The sequence below is a fragment of the Mixophyes fleayi genome, chromosome 10, assembly GCF_038048845.1.
Source record: "Mixophyes fleayi isolate aMixFle1 chromosome 10, aMixFle1.hap1, whole genome shotgun sequence".
Taxonomy (NCBI): Eukaryota; Metazoa; Chordata; class Amphibia; order Anura; family Limnodynastidae; genus Mixophyes; species Mixophyes fleayi.
Genome location: NC_134411.1, coordinates 76,151,839 through 76,159,694, shown reverse-complemented (window position 1 = coordinate 76,159,694; position 7,856 = coordinate 76,151,839).

The window sequence follows — 7,856 nt, the reverse complement described above, 5'->3', positions numbered from 1 at the left end:
TGATATTGTTACTGTCATATCTCTCTCATTGCCCCCTCCATATCTCACTCAATGCCCCCTCCATACCCTCACATTACAACTGCCTCCCTATAATTTTCATTACAGCCCCCTTCCTATAGCGTGTTATAACAGCCCCCTCCCTATAACACTCATTACAGCCCCCTCTCTATAGCACTCATTATTGCACCCTCCCTATAGCTCTCATTACAGCCCCCCTATATAGCGCTCATTACAGCCCCCTCCTTATAACTCTCATTACAGCACCCTCCATATAGCTCTCATTACAGCCCCTCTTGTATAGCGCTCTGTGAAGATACCGGGTTTATCTGGCCCAGTGCTACCCAGTACCTTCTAGGATTCGTATGGTCACTCAAGCAAAATGCAGTTATAAAAATACAACAGTATATTTATTGTTATACAAACAACACTAGAATATTATATACACACAGTAAATAAATGCCAGGCAGATTTACCACATCATCTGTCCCTTACCCCAATAACTTAAGGAGATATAGTCACCTGCTGTCCAGACTTCATGACCCATGGATCCCTCTCAGCTGCATATATAGACTCGAGTTAGAAAATGAAAATTTAAAACTCCATCTTGCACCTTCCTGAATGAAATCCAAGCATGACCACCCCTCCCCCCTGGAGTTGTTCCTTATATATCACAGGTCTAATTTCCACAGTCTTTCCCCTCCCTGGGCAAACCCCTGCGTCTATTCTACTTAACCATTGGTCAGTGCTGGACTAAGGGGGGGGGGGTTTGACAGGGGAGTGAAGATGAGCTGTCCTTTCAGAGAACCTCCCCTGTTAGATGGCCTGTCTGGACTAGCCTGGTGAGAACAATGGACACTAATTAGTTTTCCTACTCAGGCACATGGCAACCTGATCCCTACCCATAATCCCCCTGGCTTTACTTTAAAGACAATGAATAGCAACCTTACTTCAAGTTATCCATATACAATAAACAATATACATATGTACACTGAACTACAATGTCCCCTTAGCCACATGTTATTGGACAATGCAGTTATAGTCTGGTGAGCTGGGGAAACAAAAGAAGGCTATAAAAAGTATTTGCTATAATTCACATATCACACTCGTTTTGTCACATTCCTCCCCTACTTTTTTTTGCCCTTGTTTCCCAGTGGCTCCCTAGCCCCAAGTAATAATTTCTTACAAGTCCAAAGTTTCTGGCCTGCTGTGGTTTCTCCTGGGTCTGATGGTAAGGTAGACAGCAGTACACAGTTCCTCTTTCTCCCACCAGGGTCCCATGGCTGCAGGCATATCTTCCCACCCAGCTGGAGTGGGGGTTTATGCTGCCCTGTGTCATAAGATGAGTCAACAATAAAACTGGGCCACTCCGGTGCACACATCCATGGTAGGAGAGTTGTAGTCCAACATCCCTTGGGTGCCTTGTCCACCCTTAATTGCCCACCTGCAAATAGTCCCTTGGCCTGTCCTTTGTTTCTGGAGGCCATGCTCCCCTCCCCCACATATCCGAGGGAAAACTGCCAAGTGGCAGGAAAACTTTCTGGCACCTTGTCCGTCTGTTTCTGGCAAAGATCCAATCCCCCCTCCCCCAAACACTCAAGGGACAACTGCCCAGTGGCAGGCAAGCGTGGGGGCTCCATTAATTCTTTGCTTATGGGGAATCCTCTGTCCCCCTCCCAAACCACATGTGGGTGCCCCTGTAAGTATGTTGGTGTGCATCTCCCCTCCTCTGCTACCACATCCAACTGTTGCACTACTTCCCTCGCCTCTGGCGCATCAGGGCAGTGTGAATCCTCATTGGACACAGACTTGTCCTCCTGGCAGCAAAACAAAGTGGATGGTCCAGTGCAGGCCTCTGGTATTGGGTCCTGGATTCCCAGATTTGGAGCTGGAGTGCGATGCATCAAAGCTGGCGGGGCTGGTGAATCTTGCTGTACTGGTGCCCTCTCAGACACCCACTCAGTCAATATCTCCTCATCTGCCAATTCTGCATAGGGGAAGGTATAAGTGTAATTTTCCCAGGGCCCCATGGTAGGGGCCTCTGACATGACAATTCCTTTATCCTCTCCTATTAATTCTGTCCTACAGTCTGTAAACATGATTTCTGCTGAGATCATATGTTGCGCAAGTTTATGATTCTCTTCTGTCACAATTGGTTACAGCTGTACATCACTTGCCCCGGAGAGCACACATGCGGTATCCTGCGTTACTTCATTAAACAAATTCTTTTCAGGCACAACAGGGATGGATAACTGGTCTTTTCTGTAATTCTGTTCTAACTCAGACACAGTCTCAGGTTCCAATAACACTGGCAAATTATCAGAAGATGCTACTACATGGTACTTACTTGGTAGCTCTTTTCCATCCAAGTCACCAAATGGGAGAATTTCTCCTAATCCTTTCTGAGTAGTCAGAGGTACAACATCCTCACCAAGCAGTTCTTCTCCAGTCTCCCCCAAGATAGTAGCTTGGGCAACTGTATTTAATCCACTGGGATGGACCTCCACCTGATTAACAGACTGAGCAGCCATCTTTTTAGAGTGTGACAAAAGATATTCCAATTGGCATTTTTCAGTATTCACTTGATAACACTGATCCTGCCACATTTCAGTGTCTGTAAATCCTTGCCGCCATACCTCATCCTCTGCTTCTTCAAAACTCTGTTGCAGACATTGCATTTGTTCCCAGAGAGGTATGTGGGGACCTAAAGTGAGCATCCATTTTCTATAAACACTAAAGGCATTGATGGGATTCTCCTGATCTTTTAACAAACGTTTCAGGATATCCATGTGTGTGCAGTACAGGTAAGGTACACCCCGGATCTGGCATTCCACTATCAGCTCCTCCATACTCATTGTCTCTAGTGGACCTGTAGAATCTGCTAATGGGACAGATTCTATTAATACATTTGCAGGGGATTCATCAGGCATGTCCCTGTGCTGTAATAGTCCATTTACGTCTTGTTTGTACTGCTGATTATTGTTGTATCTGGATTCTCCCTTGGCCAGATTCTGCATAGTACAAATAACTTCATGTGTAAAATCATCCCATGCTGGTTCATCCTGAAAATTACAGGCACTTGCCTCCTCTTTCAACATTAGGAACACATCCAACAGGTTCTCCAATTTCTCCTGTAGACTGGCTCCTTCCCACATAATAATCTTTGGGCACTCCTCATCCCAATAATCCAAAATGTGCAGCATTGTGGTGGGGTGGTGCAACACATCCATATCCCCATCCTGCAGACACTCCCACAGTCCTTCATCCCAGTACGCCTTTCTCCTGGGTGTACTGGACTGCTTCATCCCTTCCTTTGGGAACTTTTGCAACACTGGGCTGTGATCTGCTCTCTTGTTCCTAGAGCTCACAGCCATTTTACTTCCAGGGATCACCTCACTGTGATTTCCCCTCTTTGAGACAAGGTTCCATCTTCCGTTCTCCTCTGGCGGGGTGCGCTTCCCCTTATCAAATCGGCACTTAGGCGGCATCTTCCCTCGCCTAAAGCCCACAACGCTTTTCGTGACACTTTCTACCTTAAAGCCTTTAGGAGTAAGTTCAGGATAATGTGGTAACTGGTTTCTAGTGCTAACTGCTTTGCAGAGCCCTGGAATGTATCACGATACAGTTCCCCTGCAGCTCTACCCAGAGAGAACCTGGGACTGAGTGACCCCACTGCTTGCCACCAAAAATGTGAAGATACCGGGTTTATCTGGCCCAGTGCTACCCAGTACTTTCTAGGATTCGTATGGTCACTCAGGCAAAATGCAGTTATAAAAATACAACAGTATATTTATTGTTATACAAACAACACTAGAATATTATATACACACAGTAAATAAATGCCAGGCAGATTTACCACATCATCTGTCCCTTACCCCAATAACTTAAGGAGATATAGTCACCTGCTGTCCAGACTTCATGACCCATGGATCCCTCTCAGCTGCATATATAGACTCGAGTTAGAAAATGACAATTCAAAACTCCATCTTGCACCTTCCTGAATGAAATCCAAGCATGACCACCCCTCCCCCCTGGAGTTGTTCCTTATATATCACAGGTCTAATTTCCACAGTCTTTCCCCTCCCTGGGCAAACCCCTGCATCTATTCTACTTAACCATTGGTCAGTGCTGGACTAAGGGGGGGGGGGGGGGGGGGGGTTTGACAGGGGAGTGAAGATGAGCTGTCCTTTCAGAGAACCTCCCCTGTTAGATGGCCTGTCTGGACTAGCCTGGTGAGAACAATGGACACTAATTAGTTTTCCTACTCAGGCACATGGCAACCTGATCCCTACCCATAATCCCCCTGGCTTTACTTTAAAGACAATGAATAGCAACCTTACTTCAAGTTATCCATATACAATAAACAATATACATATGTACACTTAACTACAATGTCCCCTTAGCCACATGTTATTGGACAATGCAGTTATAGTCTGGTGAGCTGGGGAAACAAAAGAAGGCTATAAAAAGTATTTGCTATAATTCACATATCACACTCGTTTTGTCACACGCTCATTACAGCACCCTCCCTATAGCTCTCATTACAGCCCCCCATATATTATTATTATTATCATTTATTTGTTAGGCGCCACAAGGTTTCCGCAGCGCCGCACATAGTACAAACAGTAGACTATACAGGGTATAACAGTACAGAACAATAAACAAAAGTACCAATACTTCAGAAACTCCAGGCAGGCAGATGCAATAGACACGGAGCAGAAGAACGGGTAAGGAGACAGGAGGGAAGAGGGCCCTGCTCAAGCGAGCTTACATCCTAAGGGAGGGTTAAACAGACCAGGCACAAGAGGAGCCAGTTGAGGGAATGAGAGAGGGGGGAGAATGAGTGGAGGAGATAGGGGTTAAGTGGATGGTTGGATATAGCGCTTATTACAGCCTCCTCCCTATAGCGCTCAGTGTAGCCCCCTCCTTATAGCTCTCATTTCAGCCCCCTCCCTATAGTGTCATTACAGCCCCCTCCCTACAGTTCTCATTACAGCTCCCTCCCTATAGCTCTCATTACAGCCCCATCTCTATAGCTCTCATTACAGCCCCCTCCATATAGCGCTAATTACAGCCCCTTCCATATAGCGCTCATTACAGTCCCCTCCCTATAGTTCTCATTACAGCACCCTCCCTATAACTCTCATTACAGCCCCCTCCATATAGTGCTATTTACAGTCCCCTCCCTATAGCTCTCATTACAGCACCCTCCCTATAGCTCTCATTACAGCCCCCTCCATATAGTGCTAATTACAGCCCCCTCCATATAGCGCTCATTACAGCCCCCTCCATATAGCTCTCATTACAGCCCCCTCCCTATAGCGCTGATTACACCCCCCATATAGTGCTTATTACAGCCCCCTCCCTGTAGCCTTCAGTACAGCTCCCTCCCTATAGCTCTCATTACAGCACCCTCCCTATAGCGTTCATTAAAGCACCCTCCATATAGTGCTCATTACAGCCATATAGCGCTGATTACAGTCCCCTCATTATAACTCTCATTACAGCACCCTCCATATAGCTCTCATTACAGCCTCTCTTGTATAGCGCTCATTACAGCACCCTCCCTATAACTCTTATTACAGCCCCTCCATATAGAGCTCATTACAGAAACCTCAATATAGCGCTTATTACAGCCCCCTCCAGATAGCATGATGTTACTTAACTTTAGTTGAGGTCACCTGAGCCATTCTGCAGCATCACTCCTTGCTGCTCAGACAGGAAGTGAATACATTTCCTACCTGAGCACATTGTGGGGCTGCCTGACGTCTCCTCGGGATGATCAGTCAGTGCTCTAATGAGTCTGTGAAGTTAGTTTAGCCTCATACATTTAAAAAAGCACGGGGCAAGTATATATATCTGCCACTGGTTAGCCCTCGAAAGAGGGGGACCCAGTGCACATGCCTCCTGTATCCTTCCCCCTTAATCCGACTCTGCATGTGCCTTTGTATTTTTTCTTTAGTGTGTGTGTTTAGTAGAATGTGCTACTGTGTTTCAGCAAGTTTCAATCTTTGTGTGCCCATCTGTGTATATTGTGAATTTTTTGTGGTGTCCTTGTTGGGTTGTGGTCAATGTAGACCACTTCTTCCCTGCTTCTGGACATAGAGGGCCCGATTCATGTTCGGACACAACTTGCACTCAAGTTACATTTTAAAAGAGAACACAGAACTTGAACATAGTTCTGACCATATTTGTATTTGGGTGTAAGTACGCTCTGCCTAAACAGTACTTACGTAGACAGACAGAACAGTGCAGTATACAGCATATGTGCAATATAAGGTCACCTCAGAACGCATACAAAAAATATTATATTATAAAATTAATGAACAACTAATAACAGTATAATCACTAATCTAAAGTTGGATTCTCAATATAATATGTCAGTCAGTCGTCACTATAAATCGCCACTTATACCTACCCTGTAGTTGGTGTAAATGATACGGCTGACACCAAGGACTTGAATGGGCTGCATCTGCATTTCATTTGGAACAGCCATGGCACGCCCTGACTGTACATCGCCTACGGTTAGTCCGTCCACCCCTTCCCTCACCCGTTCCGTCCTTCATGTCGTAGGTAGTCGTGTCAAAAACCTGAGTAACTGGGCACTGTTAATAGATTGGTCTTCATTAGGGTGATCCAGGTGAAGGTATTCGTTGGGATGAATGGAGGGACAATCGCAGGGAATTAGTCATGCACTGTTGAGTTATTCAAAAAATGTACCTAAAAATATAAATCTCTATCTGCATATAAAATTCTATATGATTTTTTTAAAATTACTTTAAAAATTATAAATCATAATGTTAGTTCTCTCACAATAAGGTTTATACAATCTTATAAACTGGTGAGCAACAATTGCCCTCAGTCGGCTGCTCCTGATCTTCTACATTCTCTGCTTTGCTATAAAGCAGAGAATAAGACTGAAAGGGAGCAGCTGGCTTCTGTGTCACATGGCCTCCTCTGCAGGGGGGTTACGCAGCACAACCAATCGGAGGAGGAGGTGTTAGTGCAGAGCATTTTGCACCATTTGCTTTCCCTCATTATTCTGCGGGCTCCAGGTGGAGTTGTAAATGGCATATGTAGGAGGTGTGAGTGGCATGTGGGGGAGGTGTGTGGCATGTGAGGCAGGAGTGAGAGGCATGTGAGGCAGGTGTGAGAGGCATGTGGGGAAGGAGTGAGTGGCATGTGAGGGACATGTGAGTGGCATGTGGGGAGGTGTGACTTGCTTGTGGAGAAGATGTGTGGGGCATGTGGGGAGGTCTGAGTGACATGTGAAGGACATGTGAGGAGGTCTGAATGACATATGGTGAGGTCTGAGTGGCATGTCGAGAGGTTTGAGTGGCATGTTAGGGGCATGTGTGGAGGTCTGGGTGACATGTGAAGGGCATGTGAGGAGGTCTGAGTGACATTTTGGGAGGTTTGAGTGGCATATAAGGGGCATTTGGGGAGGCCTGATTTGCATTGCTGGGCATGAGAAGGTGTTTCAGAGTAAATTAAATCTGAGGTCCATTTTGTGAGAAGTGGGGGGATCTGAGGGCCTTTGGGGTTATTTTGGATCAGGTTGGCATGTATGTGAAAATAGTCTTCCGTAGCTGCATGAAAGCATATACAAATTTTGCAATGGGGTAACAGAAAAGGAACCGGGAAAGTGAGAGGGTGGCAAATGTTAGAAGTACAGTTACAATGCAGCCAGCAGATGAGCATAACTACAGATTATCGTTTTTTGCACAATTCCACAGCTTTCACCAAATCAGCAGGGAGCAGATGTTACAATTTTGGTGTTTTGTACTGATAGACTATACCTCTGCGGCTTTTCTTCAGTCCAATGAGAAATAGTTATTGATAATATTGTTTTAATAATT